This window comes from Acanthopagrus latus, chromosome 24 (assembly GCF_904848185.1).
Source record: "Acanthopagrus latus isolate v.2019 chromosome 24, fAcaLat1.1, whole genome shotgun sequence".
Classification (NCBI taxonomy): Eukaryota; Metazoa; Chordata; class Actinopteri; order Spariformes; family Sparidae; genus Acanthopagrus; species Acanthopagrus latus.
Genome location: NC_051062.1, coordinates 11,467,210 through 11,483,832, shown reverse-complemented (window position 1 = coordinate 11,483,832; position 16,623 = coordinate 11,467,210). Strand labels below are relative to the sequence as shown.

Sequence of the window (16,623 nt, the reverse complement as noted above, 5' to 3'; positions counted from 1 at the left end):
CAGAGATTTCTGTCACTGTTATGATCATTCCTCTAGTTAATACTGTTCACCATATCAACAAAGATCCGTATCATCATCATTTGCTTCTTTTCTGCTGATTTAAATTGGCGACCACGAACCACCATCCCAAAATTATTAACGTTTGTAAATATAGTTGCACTTTATCACAATCCCTAATCTTCTCATCTACGTATAATAAAACAGAACAGGGCAAAGAAGAAACAAAGAAGTAAAACACTGTTGGACATTATTGGAACAAACTGAAAAATGTGTCAGATTAGCTCAAAAAGCTAACGTGATGCTAGCCAAGTTAAGAAAGGTTACCCACTCAGATCCTCACAGCGATCACTAACGCCTCGCTGGGCGCACGGCATCCGAGTAATGTAGCCTCTTCAAAAAAAAAGAAAAATCCCAAACTATCTTCTATTTTGCTTTTCCCAACATGCATCCCTCCGCTTCATCTGCTCACAACGTCTGTATTTATTCACAACTTTGACATGTGTAGCGCTGCGAGTGATGGATAAGCTACAGACTGGGGGCCCAGTGTGAGGCCTCCGGACTATAAATACTTCGTCAATTCATGTGGTTTTGAGGTCGGGAGTGATTAGGCCTCCAGCAGTCAGCACTCGCTGCTACCGAGTCGTACACTCTCGCTGGGCTCGTCTGGTCTCTGCAGTCTCCTTTTTCCCCCCTCGTCCCCCTTTTTTTTTTTTTTTCCTCTGTCTTTGTTTTCAGTGCGCCTGCTGCAGTTGGCCATGCCTGCAAATGAGCACCAGGGACAGAGCAATTATTCAGCAGTCGGGTGGTGGTGGTGGTGGGGGGAGGCCGCGAACCCTCCTGCACCCCCCTTCCCTTTTCATACACACCGCATATACACTCCTGCTCACACTCCCCCCTTGTTATGTTTGAGCGTTTCGTGCTCTCGTAATGTTTTGGACGTCTTTGAGCAGAGAAGAGGGAGAATTTACACGCCTGCGATGAACACAAAGAGGAGGAGAATGAAATATGCTTCTGGAAATTTGGAAATACAGAGATTTGTCTCGGAGCTCGATTCCCTTGGGGGGTGGACGGGCTCCGTGTGTCTTCTCTCAAACGTGAATTAATGAGACGGACACAAACATGCACACACATTTTCTCCCCCATCTCCCCCCCTCCACCAGCTCCTACCCTTCCCCGATGCAATGGAGACGCTGGTTTGGTTGCAGAGTGTTTGCTGAGGAAGGGAGGGAGGGAGGGAGGGAGGGAGGTGGGAGGGTGGAGATCTACGTGAGACAGCATGCTGGTTGGCTCGCTGTGTGTGTGTGTGTGTGTGTGTTTTGCAGCAGTGTGCTTTGCCGGCTCCGCTCGCCGGCGAGAAAGCATCAGTCGTCGCTGTCGGTGTGGTGCTGGCCCCCGCGACTCCTGTTCGCTCTTTTCTTTTTCTGTCCCCTCATCCTTTTGTCTTTTCTCTCTCTCTCTGCAGGAGCCGCTGCCTTGCCCCCCTCAACACCGTGTCCTCTTTGCAGACAATAAAAGCTGGAGTATCTGCCCTGAACCCCCGACAGGTAAGACGTTGTGCTTTTTTTCCTTTTGAGAGGCGAGCATATGCCGCTTGATCGCTCTGAGAACGATGAAGAATAACCTGGGGAGTCAGTCTTTATCGCAGGATCAGAAGTGTCCTCCCTTTTTTGCTGGTAGGAGCAGGAAGCATCGTCCCTTTCTGTTTCAGCTTCATCATGTTTGCTTGCAGAGATTTCTAATTACCCAAGATGTTTTCTGCTGACACACTCCAGCTTCTGATGTTGTGATCGAGCCGGAGGGGGCGGCTGGCCCCTCGCCTCTCTGTTTCAGTGGCCTTTTAGTCTTTTGTGACGTATCTCGTCTAGACGCTGCTGATTATTCACCCAGCAGGACGACCAGAAAATAAATAAATAAATAAAAAAAACAAGCCTGATCTCCAGTTAAGTTTTTGCTCTCAAGGAAACAAAGCATGATTTCAGTTGGAAGTGACGCCGACTGTGATGCGATCGGAGGCCGTGTGATGGCATGTGGCCGTCGGCGGTTAGCGACTCATGGCCAACAGATTGTTGGTGGTTTCTCCGTGGGAGTGACACCAAGCCGAGCGAGACCGCGGGACATATTACTCTGCCTGTCAGCGCCGGCAGAACTGGCTGTCACAATTCCGCTGGCGGCTCGGGAGGATATTTTTTTGGGGGCGTTTTTTATGTGAGCAGGTGGCGATGAGACCCCGACAGCGACTTCCTGTCTTTCCCCCCTTTTCTCCCACCCTTTCTTTTCTTCTTCCCGTCCCACTCTTGTTTATTCCTCCCCCTGCATGTTCCTGCCTTTATCTGTTTTGATCTGTCAGCTCTCTCCCACTCGGCCCCCCCGTCACCCCTCGCCTCACAATTTGGTTTTTCGTTTACTACGCTCGTACAGGAACGGGGTCAAATGGGATCAGGCGTACTTTTCCAGATCCATCCATGGGGGTCTTTAAACAATACAAACACCTGACGAGCGCTACAGAACATCCAGTTGTTGAAAAAATAAGTAACTCACAAAGAAAAAGAGTGATATATCCTATAAAAAATGAGAGCAGGTTTTGATTCATTTTGCGGGGAACAACCTGGGTTCAATGGACACAGACGTTTTATGTTTTAAGGGGGACGCTGTCGGTTCCTTCTGCCTCCCGATCCAGTTCCTGTCAGTCTGTGGTACATGTGTTTGTGTCTGTGACCGTGCTAGAAGTCACCACGGCGTCCGTCACATCTCGACACGCCCCCAGTTTCACCTCTAGCCCCTCTCCCGTCTGTCTGTCTCTTGTCCCCGTCTGCCTGCATGGTTGCTGGGCGGCACCGAGGCGAGCTGTCCAACCCGGGGATGCCAGCTCTGGGTGACACGCCATGGCGTAGGAGTGGAGGATGAGGAGGGGCGAACGCGTCCTCACCCTCTCCGCGTCCTCATTTTTTGGGGTCACAAATGGAGTCCTGCCCCCCCTCGGCACCCCCCCCCCAGGCATCCTCCACCTCCTCCTCACCCACTTTTCCCCCGCGTCTCTCCCAGTTCTGCCGAGCTCATGCCCCTCGGAGCGAGGTCGTTGTTTGGCGCGGAGGTCGGGTTAACCAACTGTTGCTGCGCTCGCAGGGAAGAACTGTGGGTGAGAGGGACATTGTTTTGGAGTCAAAATCGCCCCTGGGTCCAACTGCTGCTTGTCAGCGAGGCTTTTGAAATGCAATGGAGACAAATGTAGGTGTTGCCGAGACGGCGAGTGTGAAAAAAAGCAGCCATTGTTTCCCTTCGCTTCCCTTCAACTGTCAGGACCTGAAACAGAAACGTGAATCAAAGTCACTGTATTCCTGGAATGCACACGTGTAGGATGCAGCGTTTCCATCGAGGTTGTTTTTTAACCTTCAAGGCATCAGATACAGATCGCAGATGAACATGTGATGTACATCACCAGCGGAGGCCAACTGTACCAGAAAGGGTCATCAAAGCCGATTTGACAGAATGCCTCAAAGTGCACGTCGACGAGTGATACTTGATGTGTCCGCAGCTGGTTGTCAAAGTGCCGACAAAGATGAGGTGAGCCGCAGAGACAGATGCAGCTGAGTGAAATAGACAGCGTGTTGTTTCCGGGTCGATGTAGGAAAGTCGGAGAATCCTTTGAAAGAGATCGAGTGTCCTTGAGGTCATACAGGATGAAGTACGGATTACTGAAAAGTGGCGTTCCTGATAGTTTTTTTTTTTTATCCATAAAGACCATCAGACTCTGAGTGTGGCTAAACATTTGATATGCAGCAGAGGCTTAATGAGCTGATGTATCATTAATGCACCCATTTTTATTAATCTTCCGGGAAATATACATTAATCTTGATGGACAAATCGAGCATATGTAGGTAGTGGAACTCTATTAGTTACAATAACAATCAAAAAATAAAAGTCTAGCAGATATAAATATCTTTTGTTTGATATTTGATTTGGCTTGGTTGATTTAAAAAGAAGCTTGGTATTTCCGCTCTGCTGCATACAATTGTAGTGTTCATATTTGCATTGTATAATTAATTTGATTAGTTGCAGACAATAAAATGCTGCTAGAAAGCTGATAGATAATTTAAAAAATGAAAAGAAATCAAGAGTTTACATTGAGAAGGGAGTAGAAAATGGGGAGGTAGCGAGAGATTCCAGAACGATATATTGCATTTTTGTGTTTTTGCCACATTAGTTGCTTGTCAGTGTCAAAGCTAACGTATAAACCGACCAGGATCTTGCACCTAACAGCTGCAGTCGTCCGTAAAAATGTTGTATTTTGCACATTTTCAGCTGCTTCACATTCTTAAGGGTGAAAGTAATAAAAATCATAGCCTGCAGGCCCAGATTTTTGGCCACCTCGTCCTATCATGTTGATTGATGAATATGTGCGTAACGCTCTGAGGCCACTGAGAAAACCTACATGTATATAACCACGGACCGGTTCGCCCACCTGTCTCCGCTCTTAAGTGCAGCTGTTGCCTCGGGGCGTAAAGATCTGCACCTGGTCCTGCCCGGTTTACATAATGCGGCGAGGAAAAGTGCCGCTCGCATGTGTTAGAGCCTGCAAGTGAGTGTGTTTGGGTTTTTGAATTACAGCTGGAGGCGTGTGTCTGCGCTTTTTAGACCGAGCTGGACACCGTGTTCCGAGATGACGCTGGATTAGAAATGGCTCGTGTGGCTGTCGTGCGAGAGTTGTTTTTCGAGTGTATGCCTGTCTGATCCCAGTAGCGTTCGGGTTGCTCACCTCATTACTCTGCCACACAGCGCCCTCTTCACATCCACGCCACGGTCACGCTCATAGCTCGTCTGCTCGTCGGCGTCTGTGCTCTCTCATGCTCATCTTCTGCTCTATTCTTCCCTCAGATTAATTAACGAGCCTCCCTCCCGGCAGAGATTTTGCTCATTAGCCCTTCTGTAGTCAGTGCAAAGTGTGGAGGTGTACAAAAAGATGGCGTCCCCTCCCAATCCGCACACCTGTATGATCGTCCTCGGAGGCCCGCCGAAGAATAGAGGAGTCAGGACTTGGCGGAGAGCCGTGATTAGAAAAGGAGAACTGAATCACAGATGCAATTACTCAGTGGGTCACATGGAGAGGGAAGCCGGCGATAATGAGGAGCCATAAACACTTAACGCCGTATCCAAAATGGTAATGAACCCTCAAATGATGCAGAAGAATAGTAAAGAGTCACCAGTATAAATCTAGTTTCCTTACAGCAGCAGCTATTAAGAAAATGTACAAAATAATGCTCCTTAATAATGTTTTCTGGAGTTTTATTTTAAAAATCTACCTGTTCTCGATCGTATTTCGAACACGCTGTTGAATATTCCTCACCTTGACTACGACTCCTGGTGGCTTTGATGTATTAAACATGCATGTGTTTGTGTGTCTGTGGTGCGCCGGCCGGAGGGAGTGTGTCTGGGGAGAAGGAGGCTGTCGGTGTGAATTATGGATGAAGAGAAGGGGGCGAGGGCCATGTTCAAAGACGGAGGGAGGGGGGAGTGGAGACCTCAGAAAAAGGCCCTGTCAAGTGTGCTGGCTGGACCCCCTGGTTGGACCAAAACAGACCACAAACACAGAATAACAAAGAACACAAGCTTCAGTAGTAGCCCCCCCTTTGAACCCCAGTGATTTAAAGTAACACAATCACACTTCCTGTCCAGCACCTGCTGTAGGTTGTCGGAGTAGTTCTGGAAACACAACTAAGTCTTCGAGTGATATAACACAGTGTCAGCCATATTCGATGTCCTCAGGAAACTGGGGCCATGTTCCTGTCCACCATCAGCACAACAACCGCAATTGCAGATACATTTGTGTTCACTCGCTGAAATGTGTCTCCTGCCTTTAGCGCCATAATTGATCTATATGCAGGTTGTCTGGATTGACCCGTTCTTGCATATTGCGATGATTGATGCAGTGTTTTCTGTGTGTTCTGCCTCCTAAATCCTGAGCACACTTGTGTCTGAAACTGAGATTTGGATAATTAACATCCTGCAGGATGAGCGTCGCCAGAGATCAATGCACCGGATTTAAAGGATTGTCTGTGATGCAGAGAGCGATGCTCAACAAAACAACAGAACCAGATCCTTCTGGAAGGGTCTTTCTGTGATGTCTCCCCTCTTTTATCTCGTCTCGTGGCTCGTTTCAGCTGAGTTCAGCAAGTTTATCGGGCCTTTTAGCACAGAGCTGAGATTAGGATTCATTTCCTGTTTGCCTCGTCCCTTGATGATGAAGTCAAATCTGTGGATTAGGTCGGCCTCTGACCTCCTTCTCCTCCTTCCCCTCCTTCCTCCATCCTTGACTCGCCTTCTGTTTTGACCCATTTGGCCTTCGTCCTCCTGGGAGGAACGCAAAGGTCACGGCGAATGTCAGGCAAGAAAAATGCGACGTCAACTGTGTTCCTCTTTTCCCGAGTCTCAAGACAAATTGCTTGTTTGTTCAACCCCTGCGCCCACCGTTTGTGCCCATCCGTTAAGTATCGACCCACAGGATGCGCTGGTGGAGCTGATGGTCATCTCGGGTGACTGACAACAATCGTCAGCGTTTTTTTTTATCCTTGAAAAGCCGCAATTTATGAGTTTGAAGATTAGATATGACTCGCCGTGGATGGTTTATCATAATCAGATCATCTGTGCGGGAAAGAAACAAGTCAGAGGAAGAAGTCATTTAGTGAAAGTGATCAAAAAGAAGATGATTATTATCAGGAATTCACTCATTAATCTGTTATTCTCACTGATTACAGTTAAATTGCATCAGCTTGTTAATTAGTTTTCTTAGATCACAAGCTCACTTTTGGGAAAACAGAGATGATGTTGATGAATCGTGTCGATCTGGACTTTGGTTGCGTAACAGGCCAACTGTAGTGCGACAGTTAAAAGCAAAGTTTTCAGTGCAACGTTTCTATTCTTATCACGCCGCTGATATTTTCGGGCTGGGCGGGAGCTACAAATCTCTGTATCTTCCTCTCTCCTCATCCATTTCTCTCTGTTTTTTCTTCCCTGACTGGCCCCATGAGGAGACATTACTTCCTGTGTGACCTTGGTTTGTCTTTTTTTTCCCCCCACTTACTATTTTCCCCCCTCTCCACTTCCTGTAATATCGCCTCTCTTCTTGCAGAGAGTGATTTATGACACATTATAGGAAAAAACTTATGTGGAGAGACGTAACAAATGCAGATGTGTTAGTTCAGTCTGTTCTGGAGGCTTAACACTTTTTCGGTCCGTGGTTATATACATGAGGCTTAGACGAGAAGATTGATACCAACATTGTATATTTTGTCAGATATGAGGCTATAGGAAGGTTTTCAGCTTAGCTTAGCATTAAAACTCACCTGAAACTTCATGGATATTAGTAACTTTTGGTTATGTACTAGAACCTTTGCATGTTTTAGACCCTTGGAGACAAATGTGCCTGCTTTCTTGTCATTACCAAACTTTTTAAAAGACATGTATGGAAGCCCTGAGGTGACATTTCCTGATGATCGATCAATAACTTTCAGGTACGCATAAAGATATGTGTTTTAAAGTTATCTTTGTTGGCAATTAACTGTTTTTATTGATGCTTTTTGCCATTATACAAAACAAACATTCAGATATGTTCATAAGATGCATCATAAATTAAGAAAAAATAAGGTTAAATCAGTCAATCAAATCAATTAGAAAATGTAATTAACTAATGTAATTTCTGTGGAGTGTATGTGACTCGAAGCTAATGGGGCGTAAAGATTCTCAACCACCTCTGTGGTCCTTAAAAAAACATTGTTTGAAACAGTAAATCAGTGTAAATTCCAGAGGGTATGCAGCCAAAGCTTTGATATTATGAGTATGAAAGCTTTGGCTCCATTACAGTTGATTAACTGCCAAACCAGCGCTCTGGATTTTAATAAATAACCTTCAGAATTCTTTTTTCTTCCCTTTTATCAACCCCAGGTTTTTTTCCTTTCCTTTCCTCCGGACAAACTGTCAATTAGAGAAAACACAGTTCTGGAGGAAGTTTGGGTATAATTCAATGATGTCAACAATGCTCCACAATTAAACACTTAAGCTACATTTTAAGCGCGCAAGTGCAATTAAGAAAAGCGTGAACACACAATTGTATTAGTAGCAGAAGCATACATATTAAAAATTACAACAGGAAGCCTAAAAGGGCAAGAAACATGTTGTTTTGAATTTCTGTTCTAAGGGAAGTCAAAGGCAGATAATAAAATGATTTCCCAATCTATCCATTGTATATTGGTCGACTGTGTGTCTTTGCAATAAATCTGAATTGTACTTAAGTAGAAGTACTCGTCTTTCCTCCTTTGAGTATTCTGTTTCCTCTTCTTTTCTTACCCCAGGCCTCTCTTCTCTCCTCTCTAATAAATCACCCTCCTTCCTGTTTAGAGGATCTCTGCTGTGCTCTCTTTTGGTCTCTCTTTACCTCATCCTCTATCTTTTTCTCTCTCTCTGTCCAACTGCCTGTTTTGGCGCCAGAAGCCCCCTGACGGCCCTTTCACACTGTTTTAATGTTAACAGGATGCTCTGTTTTTCTGCCTCCCTGTCGTCCCCAAGCAGAGCAAATGTGCAAGTCTGTCTTTCTTCATGGCGGGGCTTTAGCTTCAACTCATCCCTCCTGGCTCAGCCCCAACGGACAAATCCAAGAGTTTCACCAATCTTAAAAACACTAGCGGAGTCAGTCCAGTTGGCACACAGATGACAAGCTCTCTTATAATCACTTGAGTCTTTTTCATCTCTGCCTTTTCCTATAATTCAACTTATAGTTCAACATTTTGCAATATACATTTATTTGCCTTTTTGCTGAGAGTTGGACAAGAAGATTGATACCAATATTGTATATTTTGCCAGATATATGGCTATGGCTAGCTTTTTAGCTTAGCTTAGCATAAAAACTGGGAACGTTTAGATGTTGCTTCTTATCAGACAACATCTAAAGTTCACTAGTTTTCAAGTTATTTATAGTTTGATTCATTTATACTAAACTGGAATGAAAAATTGATAACTCATTGTGTCAGGAAGTTGCTGCTTTAGCAAAAAGCTAAAGCTAATTGGCTGCTGGCTCCAACTCTGTAGACACACTAAATGTTTCTCATTATCTTTTTTTATTCTGTTTATAGAAATATTTTTAAAAACATTTTAAAATGATTATGATTTTTTTTAGATATAAGGCTTCAACTTGTAGCTTGTTAGCTTAGCTTAGCATAAAGACTGGAAACAGGGGAAACAGTCTGGATTTGTTCAAACAAAATCATAAAACTTAGACTTCAAGTTTTGTATGGATTAAACTAAATTGACAAAATGGGTGAATAAGAAAGCTTTAGAGATGTTGGAAGGTGGATTTCGACAGGACCAGGCTATCAATTTTCCTCTCATTTCCAGTCTTCATGCTAAGCTAAACTAACTGGCTGCTGACTCCAGATTTGTATATGCCGTACAGACATTACACTGGTATAGATTCTCTCATGTAATTATTGGTAAGAAAGCAAATAGGCTTAATTATAGCTCATATTTCCAAAAATGTACAACTATTGCATCAGTGCCAAGTTTGTAAGAAAATAAATTTAAAAATGTAATAATGTGAACAATGCTCGGGAATAATGGCGTTCATTTGGATTCAAACCATTCGAGTCCAATTATAAAAATTAATTAACATGAAATGCCTGACATGGTCCCGCGATGACAATCACGATGCAGTCAACAGAAAGGCATTTACATGTGTATGCGCTCCCAGACGCTCAAGCACACGCTGAATAGATTAGATTGTCTTGGCTTTGTTGTTGTGTTCAGCCCATCAGCGGGGCTTAAAAGAGACGAGGCCACGCTGAGGTTTGGATTAATGCTGCTGGTGACGGAGCTAAGCTGCTGTGTGCATGCACGGCTCATGCACGGCTGTGGTTAACACATAAGAGGTGTCTTGTAAGAACCCTCATTTGATTCTGGGCTAGCCAGGATGGATTCAGAGGCTATCGCTTAAAGCTATCGGTGAAATGAACAGGCTCAGGCCAAATGACAGAACTTTATTAGCGTTTATTAATGTCTTGTCTCTTCTCTTTTTCCCGTTCAGGTCTGAGCAGACGCCTCACCTCAGCACGTGCCTGTTTCATCCATAATTGAAGACAGCTCTTCAAGGTAGGTAAGCAAACGGAAAAACAAAGACGTGATCAATCAACTAACATATGCTAGCTAGCACAATGGGAATGTGAATAGTTTTGTAGGTATTTGGTGAAATACGCGAAAGTGTTGGACCTGAAGATGGCGCTAAAAGTGGGCACGTCACCAAATGTAATGTGTTGTAAGGATGTTTAATTAAAAGATCAAACCTCGTGGTGTAGCCTGAGGAAAAGTCAGAGATTTACTAAAGATAGTGGGATTTGTCATCTGTGATCCATGAATATCCACACAAAATGTCATTTTTCGTTGGCAATACATCCGAAAGCTGCAGAGTTAATTTAGTCTGGACCGGCAGACTAACAGACAAACCAGCATTGGTGAGAAGAAACCAACTGCAGATATTCTCTTTTTCTTGAATACAATGATTAAAGACAGATATTTGTGGTTTCAGGGTGGTGAAATTGTTCAAACCACTGTCGCAAAAACAGCCGGATCACTTTCCTCAGAGGAGCAACTACCAACAACAAAGGAGAAAACTTGAGTTGACTCATTAATGTAGTCTATAATGGAGACGTAAAAGTCGATAGAAGTGGTGCCAAGCTGCCAGCCTGGCTAGAATGCCGGTTGCAAAGTTGCAGGCTGAGAAAGGTTTATAGGGAACCAATCTCAAGGCAGATTGTTTTATTAGACTATAACCATTAAATTGTGCAATCAACATTAACTTCTTCATGACTCTTCAAAACAAATAACTTGTCTACTGCCATTGTAAAGAAACAGCTCAAACATAGAGGTCCTGGACTGCTGCCAGGTGGTTATACTATGCACTACGTATGCTCCATGACATTTCACACTCACGTTTCCCATGACTCATGGGGCCCGGGGAGTCCGATCTAAGTGGCTGCACTCAGCCAGATGATTAGCTTGGCTGTTCGCGGATATGTAATAGAGGGCGAATTATGCTCGGCAACATGTGGGAAGCTAGAAAAGGGGCCGATTGTTTGGCGTTGATGTCATGCGAGATATTTTTTGCCCGCCAAAAACAGCAGTCATTAACTCAGGAACTCCAGTTTCATGTTTTGAGCCTTCCTTGTTTGACTTTCGTGACGGGAAAGTGAAATGACAGAGTGAGCGGGACGTAAGTGTAGATTCGTTTTTCTGTTTGTGTCTATATTTAGCGTGTGTTAACAATGTGTTTGCTCCCAGACGGAGACGTTTAGCGTTGTAGGGGGGCGTCAGCGAGGGGGTGTGTATGTTTGTGGTTTGGGTTTGATTTGAGTAGGGTGTGTATGAGTGTGCAGGGCGGAGGCTGTCCATGGTCATATTATCCCCTCAACCACGAAAAGACGTGTGAAAAGGGAGACAAGAAACACAGCGGACAGTGTGAATATGTCACAGTTTTTGCTCTCTTTATTTTTGCAAGAATATTATGCAGTTATTATGCAGAAACAGCTGGTTGAATATGAACAACCATGGTCGGAAGCATTACGTTGGCAGGTTGTCCCTACGTCCATCCCATTCTTTTGAACTCCATATCTCAAGAACGCAAAGAGGGAGTTTCTTAAAATTTGGTGTTCACTACGACTCGAGGATGAACTGATTGCAATTTGGTGGCCAGAGGTCAAAGTTCAAGATCACTGTAACCCTCATGTAACACAATTTTGGCCATAACTCAAGAATTCATTCAATCATTACGATAATCACAAATGTTTAAAGGGATAGAATGATGATGTTATGACATTAGATATCCAAGAGGTCAAAGGCTAAAGGTACTGTGACATCATAATCCAATCTCTGTCCATTATTTAACATCATGCTATGCATTACCCATCACAATTTCCAATTTTTTGATGCCTCAAATTAGTTTTTGTTGCGTGACAACAGATAAAAAAATGACCAGAAATGTGTTGGGTCCTCCTGGAAGAGCAGAAAGAGAGTACGCTAAAACTTTATCAAACGCTGGAGGGAAGGAACATTTAAAACCCTATTTAATTTAGTTGCTCAAAATGACAAAAACTCAAAATGACAATTTTGCTCGAGGAACCATGATGAACAATCAACATAGTTGCTTAATCGATGTCTGTTAATTTGAATGGCTTCAGCTTTAGTGTGTTTAATACATCAATTTTTTTTCATCAATCCAATCAATACAGTTAAAGATGTGTAGTAGAGCTTCCATTCTATAGGTTGAACTATTTTCGGTCGTAGAAGAAGGTGATAGAAAGTACAAACAAAGATGTTTGTCTTGTTTATTTGGCCATGATGCCCTCTTGACATAAAAAACAGTCTTTTGAGGAACAGCTGGAGGGATTGCAAGTAGACATTCATTTGTTTTTTAAAATGTTACCAGGTATTGTCTTATCATATTGTATTCAAGCACAAAATGGTGGACAGAATGGGAGTTCATTCCTGTTCTTTTTCTCCTTGCATTCCCACTATAACTGCCATCATGACAGTGCTACATTAAATGCCAGCCTCCATCAGCACCAGTCTAAAAGTCTGAAAATGACATCATCAAGCCCGACCAGCAACCAGCTATCAGTGTATTGATGAATTTAAATGGCTCGGCTCCCATTTGTGTCAGCGCGGCTAGCAACGACCCCCGGGGCTGCACCCGGAGGATCTGGTGACCTATTTCAGGATCCATAACGTGGTCAGAGTCCGCTCTGTGCAGCCAGCACCCTCTCCTGACTGCCCACCAGCCCCTCCTCCTGTCATCACCATGGGAACAGTGACATCACCGTGGGGTGGGGCTGATGTGTGCCAGGAAGCATCCAGTCCTCTGATGAGACGGGAGGCTTGAAACTAAAGAGAAGAGGGAGCAGGCAGCGAGAGGAGGGGATAAATCTGTGTTAGGACGCGGCCGTCACTTTGATTTATGTTCGACCTTAAATCGTCTTGAGGGGGGAAATTCAGTTTGTGGACTCCAGAAGTGCTCGCCAAAACCATCCAGTATACGAGAATAACTCTGGATTAGTTCAGAGAAGGAAGAAACTACAATCATTTTAGCCAACAGCTGATCGGCTGTGACACAGCGCAGCGTGGCAGATAGAGGGATCATGTCACAGTCGAGGCCTCCAGTAGACTTTCTAAATACTCATCAGCAACACATTGAGGCAGTACAGAACATTACTGCAAGACAATAAATAAGTTCCTATGCCTTGGCTTAGGTTTAGGTCCTTGGTTTTGGTTCGAGAACAATGATAGTTTGTCTTCAAACACCTGTTTCATGATCACGGATGGAAAAGGTCCGACTTCAGCAGCATCGTCACGGTGATATACCAGCATGTTTTAGCCCACCTCCAGACATTATGGTTGAGTCCGCCAAGTCTTGAGATCAGACTATAACTACTTAGTTGATGGGTTGTAGTTTAGGAGCAGTTGTCCCCCAAGCAGAAGGTCTGGGGTTCAATCCCTGGCCCCTGTAGTCTATGTTGAAGTTTCCTCGGGCAAGATACTTTCTCGTGTTGCTTGATTCAGATGGTCTGGCATGATTCTTTTTTGACCTGATTACCATTTTTGGTTTAACCCAGATGAAAAGCACATATGACTCTGTAGATAACAGATTTATAAGTATTTAGTTTCCAGTGATTTTATGGTTTTGTAGGAAATGATTAGTCCCTGTAAGAAAAGAAACACACCTCTTTCACCCACATGTCATGTTTCACTCGCATTATCTACCTGCACATATACTGCTGTCATTACGGTACTTAATCTGCAAGGAGTGGATTCAGCTCCGGCACCTTAAATACATGGGCGTGTGTTTGGTGCTCGTCACGCTTGTGTTCACCATATACACGCTTCATTCACACTCAGCCGGCAGCGCTCGTTATGCTTCAATCCCCCACACGTCCTGCTGAGTCAACGAAACATAATCCAACCGTCTGCTGCTGCTGCTGCTGCTGTGGAGGAGGAAGCCGCTGGATTCTGGGTTGATTACAGGTCACGGAGACCTTGAGTGTCCCACTGTCGTCCCTCAGAGACGCCGGTTCAGTCTGACAGTCACACATCGCGCTAACCTGCTGTACAGTGACTGTGTGGCAGTGTTGCTCCTGTTCTTGATTCATATTCTCATTTACCTGCAATTTATTAAACAAACCAATTAATTTTCATGGCTGCAGGAAACATATTCAGTGTTATGAAGTAGTTTTCTCACAGTATTGGTTAGAAAAATGCAAGTTTAGGGCTGCAACTAATGATTGTTGTCATTTTCAGTGAATCTATGTCTTATTTCCTTGGTTAATTGGTTAACTGTTGGTGTATAAAATGTCAGATTACAGTTAAAAATGGCGTACATGCTGCCTGATGTGCAGTGATGGAATGTAGCTGAGTGCATTTATTTCAGCACCGTACTTGAGCACAGTTTTGATGTATTTGTACCACATTTTGGAGGCAAATACTATATAAATATATTTAAAATTAATGGGAAAAAAGAAATTGGGACCATCCATGAAAACGCAAAGGTTTCCGAACACAGACGCACACACTCGGGCGCTCGCACAGAGGATTAAGGCCAGGTTGGCCTACTGAGACTGGCTGCCAGAGATTCCATCCTCCCTCCTAAATGGATGCTGACATTCCGATGTGAGCGGCGCTCCATGGCGGCGTGATGAGTGACCCAGATTGGGGGTGAGGTTGGTGGCGGCAGGGGTGGGAGGCGCAGACAGGGGAGGGAAGTGAGGTCGGATTAGGGATGTGGGGTGGGGTGGAGGAGACGGATGCCGGGGCTGAAAGGTAGAGGGAGGTGTGGAGAAGGCGGGGGGGGGCGTGAGCGTGCGAGACGTGCCGTTGAAAAAAAAGAAAGAAAGAGGAAGACAAAATACGCTGGAGCCTCGAGGCCTGCTGCCACACCTTTTCTTCAGAGCGTGACATCACGCTGGCACGTTCAATTTAAGGAATCAATCCCGAGATGTAATGGGGTGTGACAGTCCTTTTCTGACTCGCAGTGCTGTTGATTTAACCCTTTCAAGATCAGGACACCGTGATGGATCTCATGCTGAGAAAGTCGCGGGCTGTGTGCTCAAGTGATAACCTCATTTTTTCGAGTAAAGTGTTGCAGCTTTTGTGTCGGTGTTTTGGGGTTGAGCTGGAGGTCGGCTTAAAAAAAAAAAGGAATGTTTTGTTGTACTTTGTTAACTCACCACAAAGTAAACTGCTCGATGACCTTCCAGAGTGTCGTCAAAGTTGTCCTGTTAAACTCCGCCTGCCTCTTAACGTGCTATGTCTGGAAAACTGCCCATAATTCACCTCATCATTTTCACTCTTTAACACAGTCGGACTGGTAAACCGCTAAAAGGGAGAGACTGGCGAGGGCGGTGTCAGATCACGTTAACCGCACCAGGATGACAGGGCGTGCCTGGAGAGCAAGGTCCCGAGACGGGGCACACCCAGACATCAGGAGAAAGATAAACAACGTGACATGAGTTCAGCGCCCAATGTTGCCAGAAGTGTTTATTCATCGTTGTATTAAAAATTTACTACTATTGACGGCTGTTTGCGAGGCCGAATTGCCCCTCTGGGACAATTAAAAGTAAGGAAATAATGTAGCCTAAATTATTAATTTAAAGATAAATATTAAATTAATAGATCAGCCAATCTGAGGGTCAAGGGCAGTAAGTAGATACTGTGCTGTGGATTAACCTTCAAATGAAGTCACCATTTTCCTCAAAATATGTCAAATAGCAATTAAGACCAAAAATGCATTGAATTAGCTTTAAATTGTCAAAAACAATGTTAAAATACATGTATTCTTAAAGTTCAGTTATAAAAATAGCGGAAACATAGTTGAAATAGTTTACTAAAACTAAACATTTGAAACAGCTAACTGTCATGAACAGCCACAATGATTGAGCTAGCTAAGTAGCTTATTGTTTAAATGGTTAATATATTCAGCCCAAAGTAATATATCAATGGATAAAATATGTATCTAAATTGAAAATAGTCAGTATAGCCTGCTGGAGTAAGCTAGGCTAAGTAGCTTGATGGAAAATGCTAAACAATCTGCAGCTAATAGAAATGTATAAATGATGAAATAAAAAGTAATGGTTCATCTTCTGTGACTTATAGGTAGGTTTAGGCATCCAAATATAAAAACTGCAACATCACCAACAAGCCAATGCATAATCAAAGCAAAAGCAGCAGATTTACACCTGTTAGATGTATTGCTTTTGAATTTGTGAGGGGGAAACGCTGTGCCCTTGTTTCCTGTGCAATTTAGTGCCTTTTTGATCGAATGAGAACATAAAGGATTTATGTAAGCTGCCAAGGTTTATGACATCCTTTGTCGGGGGCCGATGTGTTGAATGCCAAGTGTGGCACAACATCGCCAAAGCAGCAGCTGAAAGCAGGTCATTGCAATTCCAAACCACCATCAGCTCAATCTGGCTGTCAGCGCACCAGTTTTCTTCCTCAGCAACAGCTGGGACCAGACCGGCCTCTGACGGAGCCCCTGGGCTGAGATTTTCAGTCTCAGACAGTTTGGCCCAGTATCTTTGAGTGTCAGTGGGTCTTTCT

General features: G+C 44.2%; 1 protein-coding gene across 16 annotated transcripts in view; it reads left to right on the top strand.

Annotated features, from left to right (window-relative positions):
- LOC119015513 (microtubule-associated protein 2-like) overlaps positions 1-16,623 on the top strand; it is a 55,524-nt gene that overhangs the window by 18,998 nt on the left and 19,903 nt on the right. For 14 of the 16 annotated variants that reach the window (XM_037091572.1, XM_037091571.1, XM_037091559.1 and 11 more), the window contains exons 2-3: positions 1,463-1,544; positions 10,067-10,131. The gene's annotated coding sequence lies outside the window, so the exon portion shown is untranslated. Of the gene's footprint in view, positions 1-1,293; positions 1,545-10,066; positions 10,136-16,623 lie in introns of those variants that run through there. The other 2 variants (XM_037091558.1, XM_037091557.1) reach the window with 2 other exon arrangements.